Here is an 18597-nt window from a genome sequence, read left to right as displayed (position 1 = left end):
CCAATGTTTCTGAAAAGAACAGTTAAGCTTATGGCACACCACCACATGTTATAACATGTTCCTGAAACATAGAGGTTATGTTTACAACTGCTGATTTAATTCTACATAGTATATCTCAAAATCCGCATGTGTTTCGAGAAAAATAGGCATGAAAAATATGTTTACATTTTGTACAGAGTTTTTGTACCCAAGTTTTTAAGTGAATTTATGAAATGCATGTGAAGACAAAGGAAACAATGGGAGTCGGCTTATATAAGTAAGTATATTAATGTGTGAATTGCACAGATGTTGCCACTTAGTCGATTCTCTATCCCTTTTACACTAGCATTCCAAAGAAGAACACTGCAGCTTCAGTATATCTCACAAAAATTGCACGACCTGTCAGACAAAAAATGCAAATCTGCTCGAGACAGTCAGCACTCCTCCTGCAGTAGCAGTTTTTAGGTTTATATCATGTGTCCCTTTAACTGCAATGTAGCAATGTTGGATCTAGTCACCCATTTCTCAACTGTTGAAAATGAAAAAGCACACTCCTTACAAGCCTTCAACTGCTTTGAATTTTCACTCGCAACGAACCTTACACAACAATTCTGCGAGTTCACTGAAGTTAAACACCTGACTGTAAACACACACACACACACACACACACACACACACACACACACACACACACACACTTCCATAAAACAAACTCCTTCCGTGAATCACAGACCTTGCCACACAAGAAGCTCCTCTTGCGAATCGTGGACCTTACTGCAACAGGGTATATAGACAGCTGTTCAGCAGAGGGTTATCTGTGGAGAGGACAAGTTGCCAAAATGTGGCATCGGCCTTTTCAGTAATTGGAGGGAGACTGGTCTAGCCCTTTAACATTAACCAACAAGGCCTCTACAGGTTTGTACTGCAAAAGGCTGATAACAGGAAACTGCAGCATCACATTTCTTGATGACGTGCAGCAGTAGTGTATGGTTTAATGTTAATGGCATTCCTTTGTGCTAGATATTCCAGAGGTAAAACTGTTCCCCGTCTGTATCTTCAAGCAATCTGTATCTTCAAGCAGAGACTATTCAGGAGGATGATATCAAAAAATAAATCTGGCTTTCCAGGTCCCTTAGTTAAGTAGGTATGTCACAGAACTTTAAAAGAGAAATCAATAGGTTGAAGGTAGATATGATGGGAATTAGTGATGTGCAGTTACAGAAACAAGGTTTCTGGTAAGACGAGGAAAAAACAAAATCAAGTACAGATAATTGGGGAGTAGGTCTGAAATGAACAGTATAGGCCTAGTAGTGTAGATACAATTACTACAGACAGCATAGCAGACTGACCATCATAGCTTAGACACGCACAAAACTATGACCTACCATAGAAGAGAAAGTGTATATAATGCACTTTCTCCTAAGGGTCATCAGGCAAATTTTCTCTAGTGTTTTGGCAGATATTTACCATTCCTTTTTTATGTTATGTACTGGAAGGAAACCTAAACAATTTGGAATTAGATTTAATTTTAATACTTTCAGCTGCTCATGGGCATTGATATATATCAATGGGGACAGGTGAAAATGTGTGCCCCGAATGGGACTCGAACCCGGGATCTCCTGCTTGCATGGCAGACAGTATCCATCTGAGCCACCAAGGGCACAGAGGATAGTGCGACTGCAGGGACCATCTTGCGTACACGTCCTACGAGATCCACATTCTCACCTTGTATGTCCCACCCCAACACACTCATTACTCGTGGAAGACATTCTTACCTAGTCCCGTAAGAGTTCAGGGAATGTGTGTGCATTTACACAAGAGAAGGAGGTCATGGCCGGTATTGCCAGAACTATATACTTGTATGGATAAGACACCATTCCATGTAAGTATAAACAATTAGGGCTCATCACATCTTTGATGTGACACATAGGATCAACAGAATGCAGAAGTTTGTTTCCCTTTACGAACAAAATTAATTTTAAATCTAAATTCCACATGCGCAATTGATAGATCACTCCCAAATTAGTGTAATCTGACAATCATGTTATCAATACGTATTATCAGGGACATTAAAACACTATGAATAAACAGCAACCTAACAATGACCAATGTGGGCCTGCTCTATCAAATGGGCACATCGAACTCTATGAAATGGTTCCTGAGACTGTTAAAAGCCTCAAAGGTGTATGATGCAGACTGATGTGATGAATGAAAACTTAACAAGGTTGGGATTTGAACCCAGATCTCCTGCATACTAGACAGATGCGTTAACCACTAAGCCACCACAGCACAGTGGCTTTGCACATCTGCGCGGACTACTCTAGCATGCCCCCTCCTCAAACCAAATTCTCACTGTCACCTGAACCCACTTGGTCCCACTGTCGCCTGAACCCACTTGCTATTAGCCCCAAACTCGAATGCAGAGGTCAATACACTTGGAGAGCCTCTGCAAAATTGTTTGAGTTTAGGGGGAATACCGAGTGGGCTGAGGTGAGAATAGGAATTTGGACTGAGGAGGGAGTCATGCAAGGTCAGTCAGTGCAGCTGAGTAAGCCACTGTGCCAGGGTGGCTAGTTGTTAGCACATCTGTCTAGTGAGCAGGAGCCACAGGTTCAAATCCCAGTGTTGGTCCAAGCTTTCATTTCTACAGCCACATGGATACTCTGCAAATTACACTGAAGTGCCTGGCAGAGGGGTCATCAGACCATTTTCACAAAAATTCTCAACTATTCCAGTCTCTTACAGTGCATGGAAAAAACAAACACCTATACATTTTCATGCAACCTCTGATTTTCCTTATTTTATTATGATTATCTTTTCTCCCTATGTAGGTCATTGTCAACAAAATATTTTCGCATTTGGAGGAGAAAGTCTGTTACTGAAATTTTATGAAACGATTCCACCGCAATGAAAAATTCCTTTGTTTTAATGATGTCCACTCCAAATCCTGTATCACTTTAATGACACACACTCCCCATTTCACAATAATACAACATGTGCTACCCTTTGAACTTTCTCGGTGTACTCTGTCAATCCTGCCCAGTAAGGATCCCACACCACACAGCAGTACTCTAAAAGAGGGCAGACAAGCATAGTGTAGGGAGTCTCTCTAGTACATCTGTTACATTTTCTAAGTGTCCTGCCACTACAATGCAGTTTGGTTTGCCTTCCTCACAACATTATCTATGTTTTATTTCCAATTTAAGTTGTTTGTTATTGTAATTCCTATGTATTTAGTTGAATTTACAGCCTTCAGATTTGACTGATTTATTGTGTAGCCAAAGTTTAAGGGATCCTTTCAGCATTCATATGGATGACCTCACACTTTTCATTATTTAGGGTCAATTGACAATTTTTGCCCCATAGAGATATCTTTTGTAGATTCTTTTGCAATTTGTTTTGATCTTCTGATGACTTTACTAGTGGGTAAATGACAGCATTACCTGCAAACAACCTAAGACATCTGCTCAGAGTCTCTTAAATCACATATGGATAAGGGACAGCAAAGGCACTTCAGAGTTATATATATATATATACTTTTTTAATGGGAAACAAACTGACACTTTCCATTGACACCGGGAGTCACGTGAAAAATGTTATAAGCACTATTTGTTTGAGCATACTACAGCTACACAAGGTAAAAACAAAATTGTGAAGACCTGCTGACAGGAAATGCATAGGAGGGCACAGCACAAAATCAAGGAAAGACAATTGGCAAAGTGTGGAATAGCTAGTGTGGACACCAAATGGTGCAGCTCCGCACAACAATGAACAGGTTCCACTGTCGGCACATCAAAGGAAATGATCTGCTTGTGTATGCTCTGGATAGCATCTCTTTTTCCCCATTTTTGTTGATGTGTGCACCCCACTGCATAGTTCCTTATCTGATGTTTCAAACTTTAACATTCCTCCCCAAGGGCCTCTTCAAGCATGCAGAAGTGCCACAACACAATGTGGCATAGACTCGACTAATGTCTGAAATAGTGCTTGAGGGAACTGACACCATGAATCCCGCAGGGCCGTCCATAAATCTGTAGAGTATGAGGGGGTGATCTCTTCTGGACAGCATATTGCAAGGCATCCCAGATATGTTCAATAATGTTCATGTCTGGAGAGTTTTGTGGCCAGCAGAGGTGTTTAAACTCAGAAGATAGTTCCTGGAGTGGCAATTGTGGATGTGTTGGCTGCTGCATTGCCCTACTGGAATTGCCCAAGTCCAACGGAATGCACAATGGACATAAATGGACACAAGGGCTCAGAGAGGATGCTTTTGTATGTGTCACCTGTCAAGAGTTTTATCTAGATGTATGAAGGGTCCCATATCACTGCAGCTGCTCATGCCCCACACCATTACAGAGCGTCTGCCAGCTCAAACAGTCCCCTACTGACATGGAGGGTCCATGTATTTATGAGGTTGTCACCATACCAGTTCACATCCATCCGCTCAATACAATTTGAAACAAGACTCATCCAACAAGGCAACATGTTTCCAGTCAACAGTCCAATGTCAGTGTTGATGGGCCCATGCAACGCATAAAGCTTTGTGTCATGCATTCATCAAGGGTACATGAGCAGTCCTTCGGCTCCAAAAGCCTATATCAATGACGTTTCGTTGAATGGTTCACATGGCCCAGCATTGAAATCTGCAGCAATTTGTGGAAGGTTTGCACTTCTGTCATGTTGAACAATTCTCTTCAGTCTTCATTGGTCTCATTCATGCAGGATCTTTATCTGACCAAAGAAATGTTGGAGATTTGATGTTTTACCGGATTCCTGATATTCATGGTACAATTCAGAGCCATCTAGTGACAAGAGGGCTGCAAATATCTAGACACGAAGAATAAAGATGTAGAGAGTTAATAACGTTTGTTTTATTTAAAAAGCTGTGAGAGTTTCCACACACAAAATTTGCACACACTACTTTTCAAAATTCTCTTATAAGAACCTGGCTCTTTACTCTTTGCTGAGCAATGTTACGTTCCACACATGATTAACTGTTTGTCGATTGTCATTCCTCAAACACAATTCATGTCAAAGTGCCATCTGTATACTACATAGAAAAGCAGGTTTGTTTCCTGCTACATGCAGTGTGGTACAATTCAATGACTGAAGTGCCTTAGTAGCAACACATTTTTATCCTCGTAACCTGCCCTTCCCTCTACTTCATGTTTGATATAAATGTTTAGACACACCCTATAAACTTTTTACTTATCAGATACCATTTCTAATACTCAAGAGTTTTGTGATTTTATTGAATCACAAAGTTGCTGCCAATTACCCTCCAGCATGCTGGAAGTGAGTGAAGTTTAAATTGTTCTGATGGTCTCTTATCTCCATCTATGTCTATCCACCCATAGTTTAGTGTCAGGATTTTGGAAGTTGACAACAGGTAGCTCCATACCTCACTGCCACAACTTGCCACAACTTTACCCATCTTTACATCCATCCTCTACACATGACTGAGGTGCAGCAGAGTGTACACCCCATTATAATGCAAGCATTTCTTCCCAATCCATTTGAAGGGGGGGGGGGGGGGGGGAGGGTAGGATGTCAAAAATTTGAAAAATTTGATTTTTCAAAAATATGCCATTTGGTAGTGAACATGTTACCGAATAGTTTGATATAGAAAAAACATATTTGAGAGATTATAAGCCATGTTATTTGGTCTTAAGTGTACCGAGATGCAATGCGACACCCCTTTGCACAGCGTTCTTCTGTCATATATAAGTATTTCCCTCAGTTGAATTTGAATGTTTATATTTGCGTCAGAGATATGTGAAACAAAGGACTACTGATATCGATACTTTCTTTGCTGCTATCAATGTGAATTTGATTTTCTTTGTTTTGTAAAGCTTACAGTTTGGTGGTGAGAATTTCGAAATGAGCTTCATTTGGCTGTGTTGTGTGTTCGTTTGTTGCATATTATCATATAAGATGCCTAGAATTCATTGCTTCAACCATAAACAACACCGCCAGGGCAACAGATACACAGTAAGGGGTGCTACACCAAATGTTACACCAGGGGCTCAAGACTGACCTCTCAGAGCCAGTAAACGAACCGCTGTCAAGTGCTTCAAGAAGAAAACTTTTTTTGCAATAATGAAAATGGAGGCTGTGAATATGGATGTTTGTGGAACATTATTGTTGATGTTAACATACAGTCACAGTTAATATTGGACGACATTATGTGCAAGCATTGCTTTGATGTGCAGTGTGTCCGTGGTGGAAGATGAGAGTGCTAGGAAAGAATGTTATGTGAATTTGAGGGTAGCATATGGCATGCACTGTATTGGTAGGGGACAAAATGCAGCAAGAACACACTGTGTAGTGATGAACCTTCCATCTCCTCCAGCAAAATTTGAGAGATCATGGCTTACTGCTTGGAGATGGAAAAGAAGTTGCAGAATCATCAATGAAAAGTTCTGCAGAAGAATCTTATCAAACACGATGGCGATACGGACAAAGTGGCCACTTTTGATGGTACCTCGGAAAAAAATAGGTCACACTTCATAGAATGGTAATGTTACAACATCTATTGACACTGTCAAGGCACTTTATGTTTAAGTGTTGAGCAAATTTTGTCATAGTTGTGTGAAAGGAATTCCATATCATGAATGTAATATGAACTATGAAGGCTCAAGTGGAGGTATGGAAGTGCACGAAATTGTCAGCCTGTTTACCAGATCTGTTGCCTCCCGTGGCCTGCTATATGTGAAGTACCTTGGTGATGGTGATATAAAGCTTTGCTTGAGGTTCAAGAATGAGCTCCATTAGAAGCTGAGATTATTGTGCAGAAGTTAGAATGTGTGGGACACGTACAGAAAAGACTTGGCACTAGACTTAGAAAAGATTTGTCAGGAAAAAAATTACCTGATGGAAAGGGAATAAAAGGGAGAGGGAGACTGACGAATGCAGAAACTGACAACTTACAGACATTATGGCTTGTAGATGAGAAATAACACAAGGGGACTTGAAAAATATGAAGCAAGCAGTTTGAGTCTTACACTTCCACAAAATTTCCACAGATAATAACCCTGTCCGCAACTTGTGCCCAAAAGAAAGTGAATCATGATGTGGCTACCAAAAGTCAATTGCTGGTGGTGAAGAATATCGTCACAGGAATTCTCTACTAACTGCTCTAAAGGAAGCCATCAAATTCAGGGACTTTGCAAATGAAAACTTACTGAAGAAATGTCTTCATGGCAGTATCCAAAGCCCAAATGAAAATTTTAACCAAACCATACTTTTATTGTGGGAAGTAATGCACTTGCTATTGGTGTTTATGGTGCAGTTTTATGTTTTATTAATGGTGTGCAAAGCAGAAAATATGTTTTAGAGAAAATTGAATTAAGCCCGGAGTGAACTGCATCAAAGCTTTGTACATGATAAAGAGCGTGTAGTGAAAACAGATAATTTTTGGAGATGATAAAATCAAGAGGAGCGCATCATAGGAATGTGGAAAGGAATAAAACTGATTTATAAAATGAAAAAGAACCTGCTTATGGTGCTTGACAGTTCTAAAAGAATGCCAAATACAAGCAGAAACTTAGAAGGCCATTTTCCTCAAAAACACAAATTTCTGTACTTAAGTATGTGTAACACCCAAAATAAATATCTCATTACTTTCAAACTTGGTATGCTTATTAAACACAAACTCCTTAATGCAAAACTCTAGAATTTTCCAAATCTATTAAAAACTGTGGTAAAAGTTGAGAATTAAATATAAAATTTGATTTTTTCTAAAGATGAAGTTTAAAATTATTTTTTCAAAAATTAAATTCTAGAGTTTCATACACCTGTAAGTACGGTTTGTATGCTGTGCAAAATTCATCGAAGAATCCCTTACTTATGAAAAAAGTGTACCTATAGCAGCAAATGCAGCCAATAGCAAGTAAAAAATGATTAGATTTTACACACAAAAACAAATGTATTTTGTTATGTTTTTGAACTTCCACTGCTACGAGTGTGAATTCTGAATCCTTCCGGATCATGCTGACAAAGTTTTATGAATTTATTTGTGAACGTATAGACAGTGGTAATTAAAATGTCCTGCGGTGCCGCTCCTGCTCCAAGTCAGCCTGTTTGATGTCCTACCGCCCATTAAAGACTGCACTATAATTAATCTAATGGTTTTTCACAGCCCCTGTGACACCAATACATAGGGGTTTGTAGTAAATTCCTACATTCCCCAGCTGATACTTGTTCCTTCAAATGATTGACACATGGTATGATTGTAAAACAAAGAGGCCACAATATTCAGAGTGTAAATTTTAAGTTGACAAACCAGAGTAACTCAAATAATAAGGTTCACACAAAAATATATAGAATCCAAAGTTGATTATTTTCGAGGGGACATCTGCTGGTGTTAAAATTAGCCCACCACCCCAGCCCCTTGGAGGTGGGGTGGGGGCCACTGAGATTCCAAATGGGAACCTCCATTTTTTATTGCAGAATCAGATTCTACATTAAAAGACTACATACATTTTGTCTTAAACATTTGTTCTGATTCTTGGTAGTTGGCGCTGTAATTCAATAAAATCCACGTTCTCATTTTTGCATGGAAAATGGTTACGGATGAATAAAAAATACTTGTTTACTTCATAAATTTTGATTTGCTAAAACTAAAACTCCCCTCTCTCCCCATAGGGTGGGGTTTGAGACAGAGGAATTAAGAGTTTTACAAATGTTGATGCAAATATTAATTTTTTCCCAAACATTTGTAAAACTAATTCGTGTCTCTCAAACCCCACCCTATGGGGAGAGAGGGAGAATTTTTGTTTTAGCAAATCAAAATTTACAAAGTAAATAAGTATTTTTTATTTATCTGTAACCATTTTCCAAGCAAAAATGAGAATATGTATTTTCTTGAATTACAGCATAAACTACAAAGAATCAAAACAAATGTTTAAAGACAAAATGTACATAGTTTTTTATGTAGAATCTGATTCTGCAATAAAAAATGGGGGTGCCCATTTGAAATTTTAAAGTTGCCTCCCACCCCACCACCAGGGGGCTGGGGTGGCAGGATAATTTTCGCACTAGGAGAAGTCTCCCTAGAAAATAATCAACTTTGAAATCTACACTTTTTCGTGTGAAGCCCATTTTTCAAGTTATTCTCGTTTGTCAACTTAAAATTTACACCCTGCATACAAATATGAACAGCACAACAGGTTAAAGATCTGACGGATGGGGAAGCCAGAGAAAATCTGATCTCATACTTAGCATTCCCTAACATATTTCGGAAATTTACTTACACTTTCAATGACTTATCAATTAGATAGAAAATATTTCTATCTCCAACAATGTACTGGATTTTTACCAATCAGCTGTGGTGCCCCATCATGAATAAATTATTAAAGCAAAACCTGGAACTATGCAGTCCCATAAGTCATAACTCTTCCCACTTCATATCTCTCAAGACACCAACAGTTAAACTAATATATCCCCCCCCCCCCCAAAAAAAAAAAACTATTAATGGACCAGGAAGAAACATTAATATATGGTACGATTGTAAGTATCCTGTAAAATGTACACTGAAGACTGATGCAGGATGTTACATGTACATTTAATTTTTAACAACGATCCTTTCCTTTTTTGGACAATCAGAACTGCTTCTCTATAGTTGGCGTTTATTTTTTAACAAATATGATTTCTGTCTAGTTAGCCTGCTCATTCCTCCTACCTATTTTACATGAAACTTTTGTCACACAAAACAACCTAGTGTGTAATGTTTTCTGCATTTCTACATTCACCTTTTCTTAGGAAATATGAATAAATAGTAATTAATGCTAGCAGAACAGCAGCAAACTGACTTGCACTCGCTCCTGTCAGTCACCAATTTTTAATACGTTTTCATTACTTTGATTTCTGGTCTGTATGTCGAGTACAAATTTTGCAATTAATTTTAAACTAATGTCCAGATGAGCTAGAGACTGGAAAATTTCAACATAGCTCAGAACTTTATGACAATGCAATATAAGCTGTCTTGTCCAGTGTGTGGCAAATGGTACTTTGTGTGGTACTGCCATTTCACTTTTTTCCTATTCAGTCTTGAATGCTTCACAAGAATGATGATTGCTGGTAAACCTTTATCTTCATGGTAATTTTGCAAGAAGTACGTAGGAGGAAACAATACACTGATTCAGATAAGATAAACAGATATAAACCTGAAATTTACCATGTGTCTCATTTGTAATCTCATCAAAATGTCTGACCTCTTAAAAATTCTCTCTCTCTCTCTCTCTCTCTCTCTCTCTCTCTCTCTCTCTCTGACGCGACTAAAAAGTAGAAATCAATTACTCAACTGAGGATAGGTGTTTAATTTTGACCAAAAACTATTAAATAATTTCTTCTAGTCCCATACAAATAGTCCTGACAATTTGTAATTATGAATTTTTAATAGTTATGAAAATAGTTGTACAATTTAAAATGAAAAATGCGGACTGCATGCAATAGATAATAGTAAGGGTTTGTACCAGTCATGCATAAATTATGTACTGCATGCAACCAATGCTTTTGTTTTTAAATCTTTCCAGTTTTTCCGTGGCTATTAAAAGTTTACAACCACAAATATTCAGGATTATCTGTGAGGGGGTTAAGAATATATATGGGACTGAGAAATTATTTTCTACTTTTTAGACCAGTTGAAAAATACAGTATATTAAAAACATTTAAATAATTATATAACTATCTCCTCAACCAATTTTCTTTAGCAGTAAACGAGGCATTTTTTTTTACGTTCATTACACTTTTTGCTGCTTTATTTATAAAGACTTTTCTGACACCAATTACATCTTTTTGGACTGAACGATTAACAGATTGCCACTTTTCCACATGTAATTGAATTTATTTTCTCTTTCCTCTGTTCATGAGGAATGACCTGAAGCAACATGTCGGCAATGACAGCCTAAAGTCTGGTTTATAACATTTATTCATGGATCTTTTATACTTTTAGTAATTCACTGAGTCATCTATTTACCAATTAAAGTCAGTTATCTCACCCGATTACAGATTTTTATGCTGAAACTTTACCATACTCTATTTCTTTTATATTCTGAGGAGAAAATTTTCTTTGCTTACTAAAACATGTGTATGCATACCACTTACTAATCTGTCCTTTTCTATATTAAATTAATATGTCACATCCAACGTATATTTTGAGACTACTTTATTTGGTTGTAAATGTGTTTATTACATTAATGCAAGGTCAGTTTCTGCCAATTTCATTTTTATTTACATTGGTATATCAGCCATAATAAAGTTAACTTATTTGTAAACCATATGACATCAAAACACCTCTTGAATCTTTGCAAAATAAAAGAATTCCTTATTGTATGTTTACAATCATTTACTTCTGTAACTGTATCTTCCCTTGCTTATATTATAATAATAATGGTTCAGCAGTACAGGATAGGAGGAGTCAGGGCAGACCAAGGAGAAGGTACCTGGATTCGGTTAAGAATGACTTTGAAGTAATAGGTTTAACATCAGAAGAGGCATCAATGATAGCACTGAATAGGGGATCATGGAGGAATTTTATAAGGAGGGCTATGTTCCAGACTGAACACTGAAAAGCATAATCAGTCAAATGATGATGATGATGATGATATAGGGTGTGCACACGCACACTACTGCTGTACCAGCTTCTGCTAAAATTCTGTGAGCTATTACCCTAAATTTCATTTTATATATAAAAATTTCCCTACCTTTACTGTTTGAGGAAATAAGGGTGACATGTCAAAAACAGCATGTTGCTTTTCTTAGGATTAAAAAAGTTCCAACTGAAGACTTACCATTCTAAACTGAAATTTTAGACTCACTGCAATTTTTTGGACTAAACTGTTCTAGAAAGTAGCTTTGGGAAGAAACTGCTTTAGAATATAACACCTTGTACATTTCAACACTTTTGCTTACATTCATCTTGCCAGTCTATGGGATTAGAAAACAGTCCATTTACTTTTGTTAGTTGAATTTTTAAATGATTGATTAATTTTGATCGCCTTTTTCCTTGATATCTTTGTCAGTCACATTTACTTTTCAGCCAACTCTAATGGTCTTAAATAATAGGTCAAATTTCCACTGAAGAGTGCTGCTGTCAATGTGACTGGTTCATATTAATTTATTTTCATGCACTGGATGCAAAGACTAAAAATTCTATGGGGGTAAACATGGTCTCTCTCTCTGTCTGTCAAAAATGTATTTGTTTCACATGCATGAGCAGTTTCCTCCCAAAAAGCCTGAACGTCCAGTTACACCAATGGCTAATTTGGAAACAACATACAAATTAACAGGCATATTATTCTGGAAATGGTATAATCACCAAATCATCTCTTATGAAAATATCCTACATTCTGAATGCTGGAAAATCAGCATTTAGTGTCCCATAAATGGTGTAACCATTAATGATAGAGCTACAGTTCTCATATGATAGAATGGGAATGGAAATCAGCCAGGTTCTTTTAACTGTATTGCTTCAGAATGAGGTCCTATTGTTTTAAACACTGTGCCACTATGATTACATGACAATACTGCACTTTTCACCCTTTCACCTTCCACATCACAGATTCCTGATGAAACATTATTGCCTTCAAGGACATGTTTAAAAATCACTTTAAATATTATTACATTCTGAAACAAACTTTTTTAGTTCCAGAAGGTCACAGCATGTCTCATATTTCCACCAAAAAGTGAATCTTTATAGTTATAAATTGCCAAGTACTGAATTTTAACAGGCACTGAAAGACATAATTCTTTATAAGATGAGGGTTATTTTTCCCTATATAGTCACCATGAAGAAACTATTTTCAGGAGTACTGATATTAACAGGACAACACAAACAGAGGAAAGAATGTGCAACAGCTCAAGAGCTGCAGTGAATGACGTGCAAGTTATAGTATAAATCAATCTATTCCATAACTTTCATATTTTGCAAGACAATAAGTAACACATGCACTTGATACTTTGGTGGTTTCATTTGCATCTGTTAACTCTAGACAGCTGGCTCCTTGAAGTGATACTATTCAAATGGCAGAAAGGTTTTACTTACAACTATGTAATACAGTGAAAAAACATGAAGTCCCAGTATTAATAAGCCCTTGCCTGTTTCTTCACAGATTCTGATACTCAACAGTTTTAAAACTGTGCCATTACACAAGATGACATATCATACACCTGCAAAATCTACTGGCTTCTCTTATATTTATCATGCCTTACATCAACATACTACTGCACTGTCAAATTCTGGGAAGAGGAAAGAAAGCAAGACACTATGTACAGTCAACATCAAGGTCACAAGAAACCTATTACCGGCACAACTGGAAAAAGCACGGATAAGAGTCAATTGTAAACCACTTACTGAGACAGGCATTCACCTTTAGTTATAAATGAAAACCACAGCAAATAGAAATTGAGCACCCACACAAAAATGTGACTGCAATACATTTAAGAAGTTTCCCACCTAACTTGATAGCTTATTGAAGAACAGAATAACCACATGGATGCGTGTGTTCGAACACACTATGCACGAGAGAGAGAGAGAGTCTGTTGGTGCTTTTGTCAAGCATAGACAAAGAAAGCACAGAGTAAGGTTGAAACAACAGTGCATGGTATGTAAAGGAGGTGATAAAACAAAAACTTAAGTCACTGAGCAGAGTACAGTACAACAAACTGATGAAACCATTAATTCTTTAAGCACCAATGACTGCCTGCAATCACATCTATATCCATTAGATTACATAAAGATAGAAGATGAAAGAAACAAGTGTTGAACTTCCAATTACAACAAATTCAATGATTCACAATTAAACAACAATAACATAAAATGGAATTTCAATTATGAAAACACTAAGGGGCAGTAGAACAAAGCACAAGTAGCTAACTACCCTTGATCCATTCTTTCATACAAAACAAGAAGAGAAAAAGCAATATTAAAGTAAAAACAATCACACAAAAATATGTTCAAACCACAAAAATGGTGAGATTCGGAGAGCACCTATATTTAGTCATGTGACAATAGATAAACACGGTGACAAGTGACCGGGTTGAAAAGAAACTGTCAAACTGAGAAAATAAAGCTAAGGAAGAAATGTACAAACTTCTGTTACAATAGAACTCAGACAGTTACAATGGAGGAATTGAGAAAAGAAGCAATTTCAAAAATGTAGGATGAAGTTTCCACAAATTTAGTGCCAGTTACCTAATGGCATCTAATGAGCCTCCACTGAGCAGTCTATCTGGATTTCGCAATGCCTGTCATTCCTTTTTGCATTGTTTACTGCACCTTCTCTCTTCAGGTTCATGAGGAGCAGGTAATTTCAAAACCACTGACATCTTGAACATTTAGGTTACCTAAATGACAGTGATTTTGGACCTTTCACATACAGTGCTATATACAAGTGTTTCAGACCATTCTTCAAATACTGACCTCATTGTTTCATCTGTTCACTCTGACAGGAGCAAGATCTTTGAACAGGGGTGAGGGAGGAAGCAGGTATGAATGATAAAGTAGGTGGAGTACAAAAGGATTAGAGAAAGGTAATCCACACATACATGTAAATCACTTGGAACTGTACTGAAAATTTACTGTATCATCTGATGTGTGCATTAGGCATCTAATTGTTATTGGGACTCTCCAGGTTTTTGAAGACACATACCGCAACACTACAGGTCACTGAAAACTGTTCCTCAATATTGATTCAATTTAATTATTCGACTGTGGAAGAGGAGTCAATACTTGCCTCCCTCTATGCGAAACACTAAAGACTGCTAATCACAAATCATCCTTATTGAACCTTTAATTACCTTAGTCCCTTGCGAGTGCTGCATCAACTGCATCTCATCAATAACAATTATTAGTTTCAAAGTTAGTAGAAACAAAAAGATGCAGCCCGAAATATTTAAAACTGGAAATTTGAGAAACTATCAAGGCTCATCACACCATCAACAAATTAACATGCAAAAAAAAAAAAAAAAAAAAAAAAAAGGAGAATCTGGAATGTGACAATGATCTACAGTGCCACGGCAAGACATAGTAAAGTACAATTCAAACAACAGTTTACCTCATTTGTACATGTGTCTAATATTTGTGCCGCAAGCAGTTTATTACTCAGAACATGCAACTTATTTTTATTATTATTAACACACAATCATACTACAAAGAATGTTCCCTTTTTAGTCCAATCAGTTCATACTGAACTAAGACTTAGTGTTACATGCCTCAGACAAATATATACAAACATGTGGCACAATTTCTTTCACCAGGCCTACCTCAGCAGGTCACAGGAAACATTGCAGATTGCAGCCCAAAGAATGGGATACTAGTCACTATTAATAAACACTGGTAATTCCATATTTATCTGCACTAAAATTCAGCTGTATTAGTGACTTGAAACAGCACATTTCTCTCATTAAATGCATTTTTGATTTTTTTTTCTCTCCAGTCCATTACTAAGTAAACCTCAAGAATTTAGTTCATGTAACTGTAAATCCCCATGAACACACTTAGAAATTGGAGGTATCTTATTTTAGAGTTGGACAAAAGACAATACATGAGAAGTCTTAAAACATAAAAGTGAGTCCCATGGAATAACAAAAATATGTGTTATATGCTCTTGTATTACTTATTTTCCTTGTCACAAATACCCCTAAATCCCCTGAGCTAAATTGCTCTTAAGGCAAGTCACTAATGTTTACTTTCAGTTTCTCCACAGGAACTAGTATTCCTACCTGAAGACTATCCTAAGACTGTTCACTCTGCCACCCTTCAGAAAACTGGTTGCATACTTGTCATAATTTATGAACTTCACAACTGTACCCTGAAATAACTTCATGCACTACTGCCAGTGTTTTCCTAATCATAGTTGTTAATTTTGAACTTATTCATTAATTATAAAACACGAAAAAATTCTAGCTGCTGCACAAGATTATATTCACCTCACACCACATTACCACATCCCTTTCCCAAAGATAAAAATAGACCTGTGACCAGAACAACCACTCATTTAACACAGTACATGGCTGATACATGTTTTCCAATAAACCATTTAGTAGTTTTGCTGTATTATAAATACATCCTTGGGCAACAAAAAGCCATTGAAAGTAAAGTCTTTATTAATTTAGAACATTTATTTTATCTACTACACCCAACAGTGAATATTCATATATTTAGTCAAAATGATGTATGAAGGATGGCTGTTTGGAATCAGTGTAAAGAACAAACACAAAATCACTCTGCACAGAAGACTTCATTATCTGGAATAACTGACGAGTTCCCTTAACATGGCACCTGTTTGAAGTCTACCCGACACTCTACACTACCATCTGGTCCGCCTCATTCTGGTTACTTTCTTGTCCAAGAACATAGAATTTTAAAATTGAAAAGGTTCCTACATATAAAGTTACAAATAAACTTAAATTAGAATGTCCAAGTTGCCACTATTCCACTGACTATTATGGGGTGGGGTGGACGAGAGGGGGGGGGGGGGGGGTTTACAGGTGTCATGCTGACGAGAATGGTTACAAACTGTAATTGTAAACAAACACAAACATGGAAATTGCTTACAAGCAGCCTTGAACAGAAAAATTAGTTTCCCCACTTCAAACTACCAGTTCCAAAACATTTCCTATACTCAATTCTACTTCAGTTATGGTTGAATGCATCAAAAGAATAGCTTTTAAACTAAATTCTTAAGTTTTATATAGTGGATGCAAAAAAAAAAAGAAACCCTAATCTTTCATTTCATGTAGCACATTAAGAGAAATATCTATTACATTAATCAGTGACAAATTATACTGAAAAGTACTTTTACAAAGAAAACTCCCTTCTCGCATTTTTTTTCCTTAACGATTTACAAGATAATCCAAATAAAACCGAACGTTTGTGGGTAGGGAGTGTGGAAGTTTGAATAACAGGAATATAGAGTTTCGTTTAGTTCTTAAGAAACCAGTGCATTAATGTTAGGAGATACAGCCCATGTTTGAAGTTCGTGTAAAAATAGCTTAAAACTGCCAATTCATTCTACGAAAAGAATCTCACGTCAAATGTTTAGGACCTATCATACCTAATATGAACATTTATTTGATGCAACATTAAAAACGAGGTGTATTAATGCGAAAGTCTGACTACGTATTTATGCACAACATTTGTTTTCAATAACAGTATTCCCTGGTTGACGCTTCTTGTGATCATCCGCTTACAAGTGGAACGCAAGTATAAATAGTATCTGCGATCATTCAGTCTGTATTACTGTAACACACCACGACAACCAATCAAATGAATGAATATACCTTTGTTAGTAACAAGCTTTGAAAACTTTCACAGGAAACAAGGCATTTCCCCCCGAAAAGGTCCGGTTACGAAAAGTTTACTTTAAGATATCTATGAATACTCAGTATCAAAAGTAGCTATAACTCAGATCTAACATTCTAAAGGCTGTCACCATAAAGCAAAAGGTAGTTAACGCAACAGGCTACACCAAAACGAATCGCTGATTACACCTTCGTAACTGTGATGTAGAACGCACACAAACACCACTGTCATCAGTGTCTAACGTATATAGGCGCAGTACCATTCATTACCATCCTTTCTTTCACAAACGTTTGGCTCTACTTTGAGATGTAATTTATTAAGAACTAAATGACACTACAAACTTGGCATGCGTTAATGGGCAGATAAGAGCTTAACGTAAGTTTTATCACTTACCTAACGGTACAAAAAGAGATAAAACGTTTAAATCTACCAATAAGTAACAAATTACAATTATACATCGCCAACGTTACCTTCGTAAATTCACTTGGAAGAATATTTGTTAAAAAGATGGCTGAACTTGGAGACCACACCTCACTGAACCTAAGGTGGTAAATATCGCAACACGCTTTCAGTTTACGACAAAACTATTAACTGTCCAACGAGAAATCCTAAACTACCATCCGCCGCCTAACAGTGACAAACAAAACAATTAAATGAATATCATGAATGCAAATATCTCCGTAACTGTCCCGAGCTGAGCTACACTTACTTCTTTGACAACTCAGGCAATTAATAACTCCGATGCGAATATCTTTGGATTACGTCAAGATATGTTACATTGTGGAATACACGTTTGGGAAACCAAAAATCAATAAAGTCTGTTGGTAGCCTTCAATTGAAAAAATGGTACACTTCATCAACCTCAGTAAAGCAATATCGTGGCCATTGCATTTTCCGTCTCATCGAAGAAAACAATAAGCGTTTATAGTTGTACGTGTCCGTGATAACCATTCTGTTGCCGTAAATCTTCGTAAAATTCTTACAATTATTGATAGTAAATTAATTTGAAAATGCAGTGTTTTCAAATCGGTATACAGGTGCCGTTAGTTTGTAAGAATTCCTGTTTTCTAAAAATAATATGAGGAATCAAAATAAAAAAGCCTTTTTTCATCAGCGAATTGAATATTCCACAAGTTCTTGAAAACTGAGGATAAAACTCTTCTTTGTACATCTGACAAAATTGGCAGTTTTGTTTATATGGAATCAAGCTGTAACAAGAAATCACGATTTTACCATTAATGATAATCACTATCAGTCAAGGTGAAAGCGAATTTTTTTGTGTATGTGTTTGCTTTAAGAAATAATTTGAATGT

At 36.8% G+C, this 18597-nt stretch overlaps 1 protein-coding gene across 2 annotated transcripts in view; it reads right to left on the bottom strand.

Annotated features, from left to right (window-relative positions):
• Positions 1–18087, bottom strand: part of LOC126299293 (ras-like GTP-binding protein Rho1) — a 56578-nt gene extending 38491 nt beyond the window's left edge. Inside the window, exon 1 of one of the 2 annotated variants that reach the window (XM_049991087.1) lies at positions 17755–18087. The gene's annotated coding sequence lies outside the window, so the exon portion shown is untranslated. The remainder of the gene's footprint in view (positions 1–17754) is intronic. The other variant, XM_049991088.1, reaches the window with a different exon arrangement.
• Positions 18088–18597: the final 510 nt, after the last annotated feature.

This window comes from Schistocerca gregaria, chromosome X (assembly GCF_023897955.1).
Source record: "Schistocerca gregaria isolate iqSchGreg1 chromosome X, iqSchGreg1.2, whole genome shotgun sequence".
In the NCBI taxonomy this organism is placed as follows: domain Eukaryota; kingdom Metazoa; phylum Arthropoda; class Insecta; order Orthoptera; family Acrididae; genus Schistocerca; species Schistocerca gregaria.
The sequence above is the reverse complement of the archived record's forward strand: the minus strand, read 5'-3'. Positions and strand labels throughout refer to the sequence as shown.